The sequence below is a fragment of the Trichosurus vulpecula genome, chromosome 3 (genome assembly GCF_011100635.1).
Source record: "Trichosurus vulpecula isolate mTriVul1 chromosome 3, mTriVul1.pri, whole genome shotgun sequence".
In the NCBI taxonomy this organism is placed as follows: Eukaryota; Metazoa; Chordata; class Mammalia; order Diprotodontia; family Phalangeridae; genus Trichosurus; species Trichosurus vulpecula.
The window spans coordinates 132,147,610-132,164,919 of NC_050575.1; the positions used below are offsets into that span (position 1 = coordinate 132,147,610).

Sequence of the window (17,310 nt, forward strand, 5' to 3'; positions counted from 1 at the left end):
GACTGCTCAGCATGGTGTGCCCACATCAGAGAAGCTGCTGTGCTCTATGAGCAGAGCAGAATTGAAACAGTTCAAAGGAAATGCAGGATGTGCAAATTTAGATATCTGTCCCATGATAGTTTAGAGTATCTATTACATGGACTATTTGTGCCTGAGCTGTAGAGCACTGCGAGCAGCTATTGGTCTGATCAGCCACAGCTAGACACGTTGAAACTTGACTCTAGCATAGTGATGTCATCTTGGTCCTCTGTGAGAATGAAGGACAACAACCGCCAATCAAGCTCCACGAGGAGAGGGACTGTGTCCGATTTAAGCTTTGAGTATTTCTTACTGTTTTGCTGAATGAATGAATGAAGTAACCCTCTTCCTTATCTACATCCCTTAACTTAACATTGTTTGGTTCATTTTGAAAGCTTCAACTAACACACACATTTTTAGGAATACTTCATTTGCACAAAGTACCTGCTGTTCTCATGGGCCCAGTCTTATGCATCTGGATGGCTCAGACTCAGCAGCAATATTGGTGTGCGTGTGATGCTCTTCTTTTGCAATGTCTTTTGTCAGTTAGAACGTGACTAGCATGGCTATTGAGAAATGGTGTGGCATTTTCTAATAATGTTAAACTTTGTCAAAAGACCTATATTTGAACACTCAAATTATATGACCATGGACAAATCACTTAACCATAGGACCATAAAATTCTAGGGCTAGGAGAGACCCCTCACTTTACAGATGAGTTAACTGAGGCCTAGCATGAAAGAGTTGAGACTTGAATCCAGGTCTACTAATTTAAGTTGGGGTCTCTTTCCATTATACTACATTTTCTCTAAGGAGCTATACTGATCTTTTTCAGTCTATTTGTTATCTATAAAATGGCTGTAATAATCCTTTTACCATCTAATTTATAGGATTGTGATGAAATTTGCTTTGTAAACATTTAATGAAGTGATTATATCAAAACCATTCACCTCCATCAGCTCCAGGACAGGGAGCCCAGGGCCTTCCTATCTCTCACCCTAGCTTGCTACGGGAAATGGCCAGTGGGTCACAGGAAGACAGACCAGCACATCTGCCGCAACTGAGGAGAGCCACATAACATTTCTTTCCCCAGCCAACCCTCAGTGTCCAGTTCCCACCAGGATGCCCACTGTGTCCGCTAGATGCTTACCCCTCCCTCCCTCTGCCCGTAGTATTCTAAAACTCCCTTCTATTCTAACCCTTGATCTATTATCCTTTTTACAGGGTACCATCTTCCCTGACATTACTCCACAAGGTCTTCAGGGAGGGCCTTGCCATCCGCCCTGCCACTTATACTGCCTAGACACTACCCACGGAATCTCCTTGTCATGAGCTGAATGTAAATATGAATCCTGCTTTATTTGTTGTCTCCCTCAATTAGAATGCATACTTCTTGAAGCAGGGATTGACTCAATTTTCTGTTTGTGTCCCCAGCACTTAGCATAGTGCTTCACACAGAGTAAGCACTTAATGCTTTACTATTCCATTATCCATTGAGGGATCTATCAGATCGCTGGCATGGGTTCTCCTTCCTCTGGTACAGGTCACACCCACCCATACCTCATCCCATAGGATTCTTGTCCATTTCCTTCCACAAAAGTCAAGATCCTCAATATACCATGGATACCAGTGTAACTCTCAGGCTCTCCCTCTGCTCTCCTTCCCTCTCACTGTGTGACTGCCCTACTTCCTTTTGTGGTCAGATATACCCTTGGTGTCTTTTCTGTCATTTGACATTTTGATTCACTTGAAATTTTGATTCTGATGAAACCGCGGTATCACATGCTTAGTATGGTATCACATACACAGTATGGCTGCAACAGGGTTGATATAAGAAATATAAGTTGATATAAGTGAATGATAGCATATTGTGCAAGTTATTGGCAACACAGAGAAGCAGTATGATATAAAGGATGTAGAATCATCTTCAAAACTACAAAGTCCTGGATTCAAGTCTCACATCTGAGTGAGGTGACTTGGCCAAGTTCTTCCAAAGGATTTTATATGCATTATCTCATTTAATATTTGTAAAAGTCCTGTGATGTAGGCAGTACAACTATGATGATTCCCTCCTTCATATGGGAGGACATTGAGGCCAGGAGAAGGAATGTAACTTGCCCATGGTTACATAGATAGTAAGTATCAGAGCTCACATTTCAATCAAAGCTACCCTATTCTAGGCCAAGTGTCCTTTGCTTCTTGTCATGCTGCCTTCTGGATGGCTTCCCTAATAGCCACTCTGCCAAACCCATGGGCTCCCCTCCGCTCTGGGAAGATCATAGAATGTCAGAGTTGGAACAAACCTTTGACCATAGGATGTCAGATCATAGACTATTAGACCTGCAAGAGACTTTAGAGATCTATCTAGGCAACTCCTTTACTTAAAAGGATCAGATTGGTATATAAATTAATTTACTCTTGTATGTTGGATAGACTCATGAGCCCATTGAAAAATTGACCGGGATATGTAGAACATTATTTCAGTAGGAAAAGGTGTGCCATGTTTTAAATTCCAGACTCACTGTGGCACCTAAGATGTTTGTAACTTAGAGAATGCATATGTGGCTCCAAAAGAACAATCCAACATGTGCAACATTGAGGCCAATGGAATTATTGCTCTTTCTTTTATAGAACTTGCTGTTTTGAAAGAAACGTGCCCTAATCCTGCGCCTGGTGAATTGGCAATATGCACAGCAATGTAGATGAAAGGTAAGTTCACTTACTCTGAACTTGAAATCTAATCACTTTTCCTTTAGTTTTGCTTCTGTCATATTCAGGTAACCATATGAGCAGTAAGCTGAAAGCTGAACATTTGTGACCAGATATTACTGTTGTGATCCAGCTTGGGAGGCATTATAAATTTATTTGATGTATTTAACAATGTCATTCTTTTTTGATTCTGCATCCTGATATAAAGGAGACCCCTCAACTCTCATAAGCAATGCGAGCAGATCATAAGCCCTGGTGGATCCTACCAAAAAGAAAAAAGGCATTGAGTATGGGTGCAACTGTCTCCAAAGGACCAGGCTAGCTTGGTCTGGAGAGGATCCTGACCAGAAAACTTGTCACCATGGCATGACATTATTTTTTTGCCATAATAACACCTGAAATCATTTCCAAAGGTTTGGAATGGTTGGAATCAACATCATTCAGGGGAGAGGGATTGCTTATATAGATGAAACTTTAGATCTTTGAAATATTAAAGTATTTAAGGATGTATGTGATCATTATTGGGCTGTCTGGAAATTCAGCACAACTGATAAGTAGTACAAATAAGTGATTGTGACTAGTATTACTTTTATACAGACAGTCCAAATTCTTTGTTTTTTTCTTCTGTTAATTCTTCAGAACCTATAAAATGAATCACAGTTGAACACTTCCTTGAGATCATGTACAATTTAAACTTTAATTTCTCTCCCTACCCCTTCTTCCCCACATTCATTTGAATTCAGTAAGCATTTATTAAGCACCTACTTTATGCAAGGTATTGTGCTGGGGATACAGCTAAAGTAAAGACAACAAACCTCACCAATCAAAAGACACATATCCCGGATCTGACTTCCTAGTAGTAGGAGTTCCCTATCCCTTCCTCTTTCCATCTCTCCATTATGCCAATGACAATCTTCTTATTGCTGGTTGCCTCATATGTACTTATCCTCCTTAACGCATCACCTCAGAGGGTGTTTGAGCAGAAAATTCGGCTGGTTCCTACTTCATTCCTTGTGTAGCTTAGAAGGAGAGGCCAGTCCAAATGGTCCTGGGGCAGAAAGGGCAATAGATATAAGCAGACGGGGGTGCATGTGAGCATGCATGTGTATGTGCATGGGTGTGCTCAAATGCAGGCACAGGACAGAGATCTAGATCAAGCAGTAAAAATGGGACAAGGCAGGTGCATGGGGAGGAGAGAAGACACTTCTCACAGAAGGGGGGACATCTTTTTCCCCCTACCCTTTGTATTTTATTACTGAAATTCAACTCAACTCTTTATCTCCCCAACTGAAGGTAAAGTTCAGATGCAACATGAGTATCTGGAGCATCAGTATATCATATACAGTATAACATTAGAATGGTGCAAGCAAAATACATATACAATTTGTGCATTCCTTGACCTGTTTCCATAGCTCCCTGTAATCCTCAATCCTGCAGCTACAGGGCATGCCTGGAAGCAAGAGGAAGATGATGGGGAGGGGGATCTTTTCTAGGTTTGTTTTGAACTGGACAAGACCACGGGTAAATCACAGTTTGGTATTAGACTTAGTTTCAAGTGCTTCTCTCCACCACGAGCTAGCTGTGTGACCTTGAATTAATTGTGTCACCTCTCTCTACCTCAATTTCTTCATCTGTAAATTGGAGATTATAATATCTGTTTACCACACAAGGAAGTTTCCAGGTAAGTTTTTTAGGGACTATAGAAATGGGAGCTTATTATTGTCATTTCAGCTTGGGGAATAAGGCTATGTAGATGGGGACAGTTGGGTTGGGAACTGTATTGAGTAATTTCTTTGGCAACTTTTCCAGGGCAGGCATCCTCATCCCTAGCTACTCTCTTCCAAAGTTCTGTTTTCTGCAAGATGAAGAAAAAAAGGAAAAAAATCAGCAAAACTAGTCCATCAAAAAAATCTGATATTATATTAAATGTTCCATATCCATGAACCTCTGTAAATGTCTCTTCTTTGGAGCCAAATTTGTTCTTTTAAATTTTCTGACTTTCATTTTCCATTGCTTTATGATTGTTGTTCTTTCTGCTTATGTTATTGTAGTTCTTGTACATAATGTTTCCCTATTTCTGTTTATTTCACTTTGCAATAATTCATAGAAGTCTTTCCATGTTTCACAGCATTAATCGTATTCATTTCTTACCACATAGTAAAATTCAGTTACATTCAATTACATTCAGTGATTTAGCCTCCTCCCAAATCAATGGACATCTCCATTTTTTCTAGTTCTCTAATTACAACAAAGAAGGATGCTATAAATATTTTGATATTTATGGAGCTTTTTTTTTGGTTACCAACCTCCTGGAAGGGTATATGACTAGAAGTGAAATCTGGGTCAAAGGGTATGGACATTATAGGTACATTATTTGCAAAATTCTAAATTATTTTCCAGAATCATTATACTAGTTCACAGTTCTACCAGTAATATGTTAATTTGCCAATGTATTCAGTTTTAATAATTATGATCCATATACAGTGCCTCAGGTTTAAAGTACAAAATTAATAGTAATAATAAGCAGCAAGTTTACTGAATTTTTTTCTTATAACAATTGAGGAAACCTAGGCTTGGGGAGATAAAGAGATTTTATGCAAGATTATACAATGAAGAGGTATTGGAGACAATAGTAAATTAAATCACACATATTAAAAAATCTCACTGATGTCCTCTGATACTTCACTGTGTCACAGGGATGACTTTGTACTCTTTGAGGCTTTATCATTGGAGCACAGGCTCTGACAGGCCCTATTAAGGTGAAAAGCTTTGCTCTATCCTAGAAATTTTGGTATATTGTTTCATCATTATAATTTTCTTTGACATAATTTTTTGGGGGCAGCTAGGTGTTGCAGTGAGTACAGCACTAGCCCTGGAATCAGGAGGACCTGAGTTCAAATCTGGCCCCAGACCCTTGACACACTTACTAGCTGTGTGACCTTGGGCAAGTCACTTAACCCCATTTGCCCTGCCTTTCCCCCTCCAAAAAAATTAATTGTTTCTATGATTTGTTCTTTGACCCACTTGCTATTTAGAATTTCATTGTTAAGTCTCCATTTGAGTTCATGTCTTTTTTTTGTAGTTCCTTCCCAAATGACTTTAAAAAATTGCTTAATGGTCCCTAAAGGATGTATTTGCTATTTCTGCCTTTTTACATTTGTTCATAATATCTCTGTGCCCTGATATATTGTCAATTTTTGTAAAAGTTCCATATGGGTCTGAAAAATACATACATTCTTTTGCAGTCCCATTTAGAAGAAGCCATAAAGTTTATTAGCTCTAGTTTCTCCATCATTTTCTTCAGTTCCATATTTTCCCCTTTTGTTCAGTTTCTCCAACCTGAAAAAGAGACATTGAAGTCTACTATCACTATTGTGTTACTATGTATGTATTCCTGTTGTTCAATTAATGTGTCCCTTATGAATTTAGATGCTGAGGCATTTTAAGCATATAAGTTTTGTACTAATATTGGTTTGTAAACCTATGGTTCCTTTCAGCATAATGTATTTTACTTGTGTTATACTTTTTATTTTTTGTATGTTTGTTTTTTCTTTCTCAGATATGATTGCAACTCCTACTTTTTTGGATTCACTTTATGCAGAGTAAATTTTTTTCTTTCAACTCAGTATTAGTCCATGTCTGTCTTTTTTCTTTCAAATATGTTTCTCATAAGCAACAAATTGTGGGGTTTTGTTTTCTTATCTAATTTGTCATTCTTTTATTGGATTGTTTAATCCATTCACACTTAAAGTTATGAGGTAGGTTTATATTTTCCTCCAATTTGTCTCTAATATTGTTTTTTTAAAGTTATGACTCTTTTCCTTCTACTATAAACATAGTAGTATGTCTCAGACAGTTATTAGATGTATGATTGTGGGCAAGTCACTTAATCTTGTTACTTCAGTTTATTTCTCTTTAAATTGAGATAATAATAAGACCTATGTCTTGGTGTTGCTGAAAGGATAAAATGAGATAATATTTGTAAAGTACTCTGCAAACTTTACAGCACTATCTAAATACTAGCTGTTATTATTAATTACGTTCTTGGGTAATGAAAGAATTGACAGTGTGACTGCTGAGCCACTGTCAGTAACATTTGAAAAATTATGGGAAATGCAAGAGGTACCACAAGATAGGAGAAAGGCAAATGTCTCAATTTTTTAAAAAGAGAAGAGAACAGAGGCTGCAAACTTTAGACCAGTGACCTTGTCTTCTATTCCTGGGACAAATATAGAGCAGATTATTAAAGAGATAGTTGTGAATATCTAGGTAGGAAAGAGGTATTTACAAAGAGCCAGCATGACTTCATCAAGAGTAGGTCAGGGGCAGAGCCAAGATGGCAGCTGGAAAGCAGGGACTTGCCTAGGGCTTACCCCCAGGACCCTCCAAACACTGATAAAAAATGTCTCTGAACAAATTCTAGAACTGCAGAACCCACGAAATAACAGAGGGAAGCAGGGCTCCAGCCCAGGACAGCCTGGATGGTCGCTGGGTAAAGTCTATCTTGCACAGAGTTAGGAGTGGAGCGGGGCAGAGCCCAACATGGGCTGAGCCCAACATGGGCTGTGCCTGGACCAACCAGACCAGGAGCCGGTTGGAACAGGCCCTAGTGCCCTGAATCAGTGAGCTATGGCAGTTACCAGACTTCTCAATCCACAAACACCAAAGACAACACAGAAAGTTAGTGGGAAAAGCTGCAGGGACAGAGTGAAAGGAGTTGGTGGTTCAGCCACTGCCCTGGGGGCAGCAGAGGTGGTGCAGCTACATAACTACAGCTGCAGTTGCTTGCAGCCCCAGGACCACCTGGTGGGAGGAATTAAGTGGCAGATCAGAGCAGGAGTGCAGAGCCTGCTTAAGATCTGAGTCCAGTCCAGGTTGGCGGTTCTTGTGGGAGGAGGAGCGCTGGTGTGGCAGAGCTTGCTGTGGAGAAATAGCTTTGAAAACAACAGTGTATCCACTCAAGCTTGGGACAGAGTACTCTCTACAAGCAGTCATACCCTGACCAAAAACTCGAGGGTCAAGTAGTTGGCTGAGAATGTGAACAGGCAGTGAAAATGGACTCAGATTCAGACTCAGACTTTGGAATCTTTCTTTGGTGACAAAGAAGACCAAAATATACAGCCAGATGAAGTCAACAAAGTCAAAGAGACTACATCAAAAGCCTCCAAGAAAACATGAACTGGTCTCAGGCCATGGAAGAGCTCATAAAGGATTTGGAAAAGCAAGTTAGAGAAGTAGAGGAAAAATTTGGAAGAGAAATGAGAATGATGTGAGAAAACCATGAAAAACAAGTCAATGACTTGCTAAAGGAGACCCAAAAAATACTGAAGAAAACAACACCTTAAAAAATAGACTAACTTAAATGGCAAAAGAGCTCCAAAAAGCCAATGAGGAGAAGAATGCCTTGAAAGGCAGAATTAGCCAAATGGGAAAGGAGGTCCAAAAGACCACAGAAGAAAATACTACCTTAAAAATTAGATTGGAGCAAATGGAAGCTAGTGATTTTATGAGAAATCAAGATATTATAAAACAGAACCAAAGGAATGAAAAAGTGGAAGACAATGTCAAATATCTCATTGGAAAAACCACTGACCTGGAAAATAGATCCAGGAGAGATAATTTTAAAATTATTGGACTACCTGAAAGCCATGATCAAAAAAAGAGCATAGATATCATCTTTCAAGAAATTATCAAGGAGAACTGTCCTGATATTCTAGAGCCAGAGGGTAAAATAGAAATTGAAAGAATCCACCGGTCACCTCCTGACAAAGATCCCAAAAAGAAAACTCCTAGTAATATTGTCACCAAATTCCAGAGCTCCGAGATTAAGGAGAAAATGCTGCAAGTAGCCAGAAAGAAACAATTTGAGCATTGTGGAAACACAATCAGAATAACACAAGATCTAGCAGGTTCCACATTAAGGGATTGAAGGGCTTGGAATATGACATTCTGGAGGTGAATGGAGCTGGATGAAAACCAAGAATCACTTACCCAGCAAAACTGAGTGTCATGCTCCAAGGCAAAATATGGATTTTCAATAAAATAGAGGACTTTCAAGCTTTCTCAGTGAAAAGACCAGAGCTGAATAGAAAATTTGACTTTCAAACACAAGAATCCAGAGAAGCATGAAAAGGTGAACAAGATAGAGAAATCATAAGGCACTTACTAAAGTTGAACTGTTTTGTTTACATTCCTACATGGAAAGATGATGTGTATAATTCATGAGACCTGAGTATTAGGGTAGCTGAACGGAATATACATATATATATATATATATATATATATATATATATATATATGTGTGTGTGTGTATATATATGTATGTGTACATATATATACACACACACACATACACACACACAGAGGGCACAAGGCGAGTTGAATATGAAGGGGTGATATCTAAAAAAATAAAATCAAATTAAGGGATGAGAGAGGAATATATTAAGAGAGGGAGAAAGGGAGAGATAGAATGGGGTAAATTATCTCACATCAAAGTGGCAAGAAAAAGCAGTTCTGATGGGAGGGAAGAGGGGGCACATGAGGGGGAATGAGTAAATCTTGCTCTCATCGGATTTGACCTGAGGAGGGAATACCATACACACTCAATTGGGTATCTTACCCCACAGGAAAGAAGGAGGAAGGAGATCAAAAAGGGGGGACAATAGAAGGGGATACAGATAGGGGGAGGAGGTAATCAAAAGCAAACACTTTTGAAAAGGGACAGGGTCAAGGGAGAAAATTGGATAAAGGGAGACGGGATAGGATGGAAGGATATATAGTTAGCCTTTCACAACATGAGCATTGTGGAAGTGTTTTACATAATGATACACGTGTGACCTGTGTTGAATTGCTTGCCTTCCTAGGGAGGGTGGGTGGGGAGGGAAGAGCGGAGAGAATTTAGAACTCAAAGTTTTAAAAGAAGATGTTCAAAAAAGGTTTTTGCATGCAACTAGGAAATAAGATATACAGGCAATGGGACATAAACATCTGTCTTGCCCTACAAGAAAGTAGGGGAAAAGAGGATGGGTGGAGTGGGGTGACAGAAGGGAGGGCTGACTGGGGAACAGGGCAATCAGAATATATGCCATCTTGGAGTTGGGGGGAGGGTGGAAATGGGGAGAAAATTTGTAATTCAAACTCTTCTGAAAATTAATGCTGAAAACTAAAAATTTTAAATAAATAAACAAAAGAAAGCTGGCCCCTATGCTGGAGTAGCTATTCCTTAAGCATTTCATGACTGAAAAAAAACAGTAAAAAAAGAGTAGGTCATACAAATTAACCTCATTTCCTTTTTTTCCAGTTTTACTGAACTAATAGATGGGGAAATGCTTTGGATATAGATTCTAGCAGAGTCTTTGTCAAAATAATTTATGGAGAGATGTGGATTAGATGATAATACAACTAGGTGGATTAAGAACTGGCTGGATGGCTAGACTCAAAGAGTAGTCAACAATAGTGCAGGGTCAGCTTAGTGGGGAGTTTCTAATGGGCTACCTCAGGGATCTGTTCTCAGCCCATTGTATTTAACATTGATGACTTGGATAAAGGCATAGATGGCATGCTCATCAAATTTTATATAATACAAAGCTAGAAGGGATAAGATGGTGAATGAGAGTCAGTTTCCAAAGAGATCTTAAGAGATCAAAGCAATGGACTTAGTCTCATAAGATGAAGTTCAATAGGGATAAATTCAAAGTTTATTCTTGGGTACAAAAAATCAACTTCACCAGTGCAAGATGGAAGGAGGCATGGTTGGATAGCAGTTCTGAAAAAGAGATGGTGCTTTTAGTAGACTACAAAGCAGTGTGACATGGCAGTCAAAAAATGCCAGTGCAATCTTGGACTGTATTAAGAGAGGGATAGTTTCCAGAAATATAAAGGTGAAAGCCCCATTGTGCTCTGCCCTTATTAGACCTGATCTGGATTATTGTCTTCAGTTCTGAGTCCATGGTTTGAGAAAAACATTGATAAGTGTCCAGAGGAGGGCAATCAGGATGGTGAAGGGCCTTGATTCAGTCTTCTAAAAGGATCAATTAAAGGACCCAGGAATGTTTAATCTGGAGAAGAGATGACTCAAGGAGGGCATAAGAGCTGTCATAAAGTACAGTATTTGTAGGCGTGGAAGGCGTGGAAGAGAGATTGATTACATTTGTTCTATTTGGCCTCTGAGTAGAACTAGGAATAGGGGTGGAAATTTCAAAGAGACAAATTTAAGCTCGATTTCTGGAAAAATGTCCCGATTAGAGCTGTACAAAAGTTAAATGGGATACCTTGAAGCATGGTGGGATTCCCTTCCTTGGAAGTCTTCATGCAGAGGCTGGATGACCCTTTGCCAGGTGTGATATAGTGGGGATTCCTTTCATGTGCAAATTGCATTTGATTGCCACTGAAGTGCCTTGTAACTTTTAAATTCTGTGATTCTGTCTTCAAGCAGAGGCTGGGAGGCAATTTGGTGTCTTATGGTGGGGATTCCTTCTATAAGTATATTGGATGAGATGGTCCTTTTGAACTCTCAAATTCTGTGATTTTTTTCCATTCAGTTTTATTTGATTTTCAGTTCCATATTCTCTCCCTTTCCCACTCATTGAGAAAGCAAAAAATACAAATATGAAGTCATGCAAAACAAATTTCCACATTAGCCATGTTAAAAAATATAGAAAAAATATGTTTCAATATGCACCTGGAGTCCACTAGTTCTCTCTCTAGATGTGGATAGCATATTTTATCATGTGTTCTTTGGAAGAGTGGTATATCATTGTGTTGATCAGAGTTATTAAGTCTTTCACAGTTGAAGTTCTTTCCAATATTGCTGTTTCTATGTAAATTAGTTGTTCTCTTGGTTCTACTCACTTCTCTCTATCAGTTCATATAAATCTTCCCTTTTTCTGAAACCACCTCCCTCATGATTTCTTACAACACAATAGTGTTCCATCTCTGTGATGTTTTTCCAGAGTTGTGATATATGCTGGTGGGAACATGTATGTGAATGAAACCATGGATCCTTGAAATATCAGAGCAAAAAAGCAACTAGCCCCTCAGAAAATGCCAAATTTAAGAGAATTCTTGCACCTCAGTCTGCAGCTTGGCAAATTGGGACTTAGCAGCTTGGAAAAAATGAGAAACTCTACAAATGGTCATCAGTGAAAAGTGGGTTGCTTCAGCTAATTCCCCACGGATGTACTTTAGGAAATGTCAGCATGCTTGTACTAGTTTTACTTAGTAGGACTCAGCATTCACACTGGGACTGAGGATAATCATTTAGGTCAGTTGGCCAGCTACAAATACTTAGCCAGATTTATGCTGTGTGAATAGAAAAAGAAATTAACCTGAAGGGGCCAGGAGGGATGAGGACAACATAGCGCTCTAAAAAGAATTCCTGACTGAGAGCAAAAGTTGGGATTTATGCTTCCTATACTTACTAGCTGTCAATTCACTCCAAGCCTCAGCCTAGCCTTCTATTAAATGCAGACAGTGATGTACTGTCTCCCTCACAGGTAGCTCTGCTGTTTACTGCCTGTGTGACCTTGGGCAAAGAATTTAACCCATCTGAGCCTCAGTTTCTCACTTGTAAAATGAAAGGGTCTCACTAGATGGCTTCTAAGGTCCTTTCCAACTCTACTTCTGTGATCCTAGAATACCATGAGATAGTATATGTAAAGCACTTTCAAAGACTTTGGGGTTCAGAAAAGTGAACTGACATTTACAGTTTCCTCATCTGTAAAACGAGGACAATATTATTATTTGACCTGCCTCAGATTAAATTTAATATGTATAAAAAGTACATCGTAAACCTTAAAGAAATGTAAAATGCAAATTCTTATTACCAAGCTATTGTTCTTTTGGGGCAGCTAGGTGATGCAGTGAATAGCCTGCTGGGCCTGGAGTTGGAAGACTCCTCTTTGTGAGCTCAAATCTGGCCTTAGATACTCACTAGCTCTTTGACCCTGGGCAAGTAACTTAACCCTGTTTGTCTTAGTTCCTCATGTATAAAATGAACTGGAGAAGAAAATAGTAAACCACTCCAGTATCTTTGCCAAAAAAACTCCAAAACAAACAAAAAAAACCCCAAAAAGCCAAATGGAATCATGAAGAGTTGGACGTGACTGAAAAACGACTCAACAACAACATTATTCTTATGAATTTAAAAGTTAACGAATTTCAAGCTAATAGTCTTATGGATTTCTGTGTAGCCTTGGGAGGAAGTTTCCAGTACAGCCCCTATTCTGGTCAGCACTTTAATAAACAATATTTGATGAAGGCATAAATGCCATAGATAGCAAAGTTGCAAATTATATAAAGCTAGGAGGGATAGCTAACATATTAGATAATAGAGTCTGTATCCAGGCTAGAAAGGTGACCCAAATCTGATAAGATGAAATTTAATTGGGATAAAGTTAACATCTGGCACTTGGGCTCAAAAAATCAACGGGGCAGGATGGGAGGCTACACAATAGCTAGCTTATATGAAAGTAGTCTGGGGAATTTAGTGAGTTGCAGGTTCCATATTAGTTAACAGTAAGTTATGGCTACCCAAATGAATATCTTGGACTGCCTTGAGAGGCCTAGTGGTTGTCCTGCTCTTCTCTGTCAAAGCTAGACCATATCCAGGGTACTGTGTTCAGTTTTATGTGACAGAAGGAAGGACATTTTCAGAGAAGGGTAACCAGGATGGTCAGGGACTAGAATTCATGCCAAAGGAGGATCAGTTGAAGAAAGTAGTAGTGTTTTAGAGTTAGGTTATACCCTTTAAAGATTAAAAGAACCTACTTTAGACAATTAGATAAAAGGAAGTCCTTCTTCACATGGTAGATACTTTACCCCCAGGAGGTTGTGCATATTAAAGACATAATTGAGAGATACCAAATTGAGATAATAGTGGGAGCATTTGGCAGGAGAGTGGCCTTTACTGAGGCAGAGCCAATGCCACAGTGAATCTTTGTGGCCTTGACTAGTTACTGGTGGTGAAAAAAGATAAAGATCTCTTCCAGAAGCAGTTCAAAGACAGCCAGAAGGATAATGCCAAGCAGATTGCCTTTGCTGCCTTCAGGAATGGTGTTACGCCTTCGTGATAGGTCTTCAGAGTTAGCACCTCCAAGTAGGAAATCCTGTCCCTCCTTCCTTTCCATATTCTTCCCTACCCCTACCAATGAATGATTTTTGCTATCCTTCCCTGTGCTTTCTCATCTACTCTGAAAATTGTCTCCTATCATTATGTTTGCTCATTTCAGCATCCTTGTTTCCTTAGAATGCCTTCTGTCCGTTAAATTCCAGTGGTGATGGTTGTCAGCTTTTCTGGGTGGATCTCTAGGCTCCCACTTCTGGTTGGTTTTATGCCATTCAGGTAACCTTTTGGCAGAATGACATTCATTGCCATTGTAAAGAGTTTTTAAAAAACCAGTAAAGTCAGTGACCTTGAAAAAATGTGCATAAACCTATACACACACATCGGGGAAGGTTAAAAGCAATACATGTAGTATGTATAAGTGTCGTTAGGGAAATTTTGAGATTTTCCTAATCTGTTAAGAATGGACATAAGTGTGGATTACAGTTCTCTCCTGTAAGTCATTAATATTCTGCATTGGGAAGATAAACTCTAAGATACAACCCCTGTTCATGTGGACTTTATAATTTAAGAAGGAGATAAATCTCATAGGGCCATAGGATCATAAATGAAGAATTGGTAGGGACCTCAGAGGCCCTCTAGCCTAACACCTTCATTTTACCAAGGAATGTTAAGTGATTTGGCCATGGTCATACAAGTAGTAAATAACAGAGGTGGAATTTGGACCCATATCCTCTGACTTCAGAGTCATTTTCTTTCTACTGTACCATGTTGCCCCTAAAACTCCTATACAGATAAATGTAAGCTGATAATTGCAGCACAGAAGTGCGGATTTACCTTCTGAAGCCCCCTTAGAGTTACTTTGTGTTTACTTTTCTGAGTATCCATTTGAAGAATAGTCTGTCCTAGCCCCTGGTGTATTGAGGCACTCGCTCCTTTCAGTGCCCACTGACTGAACTTTTCATTGTTATTTCCTGAGTTCTGTATGCTACCCTGAGGCAGAGGGAGATGCCACTCAATCACCAAATGCCAAAGTCTGAGTTGGAAGAGAGCCTTAGTAGTATCTATTTTAATCCATAAATGAGCAGGAATTGCTTCTATAATATTCCCAATAAGAAGACATTTTTTGTATGACAATCCTTGAACATAGTATTTCAGAAATGGACTCACCAGAACAGAGTATAGGGAGCTTTCAGGTCCGTCATACTGTGGACTTTATCTCTTAATGCAACATAAGATCATGTCAGGGCAGAAGTGTCCTGTCTTTTGTGTCATGGAGAAGTTAGTGTCTTTCTCTGGGACCCCACTGGTCTGTGTGTGCTGGTGGGAGCTACACACAATTGGGACCATTTTGGGGTTTGTGACCCAGGAAGAAAATTTAATTTGAACATTAAATGACTCCTTAGAGTTAGTGGTACCAGATTAGCATGTATTGGGAAATGTTTAGCACAATAATAAAAATGTAATACAACATAGAAAATGTTAATTTGTGGTTTTATAAGCCATCATATATCTCTAGGGATCTGTTTTTTGTTTGAGTTTGACACCAGTGGTATAGAAGAAAGAGAATTGGACTAAGAGTCAAGAGTCCTAGGTTCAAGTCTAGACTTTCCCACTTACTAGCTACGTGAACTAATCTTTATGAACTTGTTCCTCAAAAGTTGGTGATGAGAATCTATGCAGTGTCTTTCTTACAGGATAGTTATAAGGATAAAAAACCCAGAAATATGAAAAGTACTACTACCTTACCCTTATCTACCAATAGGGGGAGGAGGTGATGGTGAGCATTGGAGGGTATAAATTTAACTTATTCTATTAGTTTTAAAAGATTTTATTTATCTATATTATATCTCCTTCATTTCTAAATATATCCCTTCTCCATCTCCTACCTAGAGAGTCATCTGACATTACACAAAAGGGGAAAAAATTCAGCAAAACCAATTAGTACATCAATTGGGTCAGATTGAAAATTGTGGTCAGTAACCCATAGCCCGTCACCTCTACGAAGAAAAGAGGAAGGTGCCTTTGTCTCTTCTTCAGGATGAGTTCATTCCTTATAATTACTCAGCATTCAGATTTTTAAAATTTTTGGGTTTTTTTCATTTACACTGTAGGTTTTGTATATATTGCTTTCTTGGTGCTGTTTACTTCATTTTGCAATGGTTCACATAAGTCTTCCTATGTTTCTCTGAATTCTTCATATTTGTCTCTTATGGCACAATAATACTCCATTATATTCATGTAGTACCATTTGTTAAACCATTATGCAATCAATGGGCATTCACTTTATTTCCACTTCTTGTTATTAAAAAGAATGATGCTATAAATATTTTAGTGTATTTGAAGCCTTCTTTCTCTGTTTAACCTCCTTGGGGTAGGCGCCTACTAGTGGCTAAAGGGTATAATGTTTTAGTCTCTTTCTTAGGATAATTCCAAAGCCAATTAAATTTAACAATCATTTTTGAAGTGCCACCAATGAGTACAATGAGACCCGCACTCAGTACAAGGAATATAAAGCTGAAAAATGACAGACTTTGTCCTTAAGAAATTTATAATCTAATAGCATGAATTTGAGATAGGCACAGATAAGTATGATATAAGATAGAATGTGATGGCAAAGGAGATATTTAGATGACTCATATACTTCATGTGGAGTTCATGAAGGGGAGTAATGTGAGAGATAGACAAGCATTTATCAAACACTCACCATGTTCCAGGTACTATGTGAAATCAAGCAAGATAGTCACTGCCTTCAAGGAGTTCATTATAATGGAAGAAGATGACAAAAAGATTATAGAGAATGAGAGAGGAGGGCACCCAAATGGGGATGGGGAGGAAACTGCAGGAAATTGTGTAGAGATTTGACCCAAACAAGGGGCCCCCTCAGTTAGGGGAGCCAGCAGTCTATGGCTGAGACAGTTAAAGAGTAGAGCCTCATGGTGAGGAGAGAGCAGAATGTAATGTGGAGGTCTGAACCCTGGTAAGGTAAGGCAAAAAGCTCACCAGTCAGGGGTAAGAGTGGAAAAAAGCTGGGCAGGCAGGTTGGAGCCAGATCATGGAGGGCCTTAAATAGGGTTATTGTCATAAGAGCATAGATTTAGAGATAGAACGACCTTTGAGGTCATTTAGACCAAATCCTTCATTTTACAGTTGAGAAGACTAAATGGCAGGCTAGGGAGTTTACCAAACCATCACACACTCAGCCATGGTAATCATGGCAGTGGGAAGGTTGTCATTATGGTTGGACATTCTGACCTTAATAATCCATACTTACTTATAACCCTTCATCTTCCTGTCAGGCAGAGGACCCCATCCTAGCTTTTTTTTTGTGTTGAGGTTGGCCCTGGGATGTAAACAGTTCAACAGACACAGGAAACCAAGAAAATCAACACTGAATTCTTTTTGAATAATGCTAATGTGTTCTCTATGCAGCCTTCAAAATGCTATGACAACAGGTGCAGAGTGAGTATCATGAAGGCCAGGGATCAATAGGGGCACACTGAGGAATGTTTTAAACTCAA

At 39.1% G+C, this 17,310-nt stretch overlaps 1 protein-coding gene across 1 annotated transcript in view; it reads left to right on the plus strand.

The window, feature by feature from the left end:
* The first annotated feature begins 1,267 nt into the window (after positions 1-1,267).
* RALGPS1 (Ral GEF with PH domain and SH3 binding motif 1) overlaps positions 1,268-17,310 on the plus strand; it is a 573,263-nt gene continuing 557,220 nt past the window's right edge. Inside the window, exons 1-2 of the mRNA XM_036750307.1 lie at positions 1,268-1,357; positions 2,650-2,727. The gene's annotated coding sequence lies outside the window, so the exon portion shown is untranslated. The remainder of the gene's footprint in view (positions 1,358-2,649; positions 2,728-17,310) is intronic.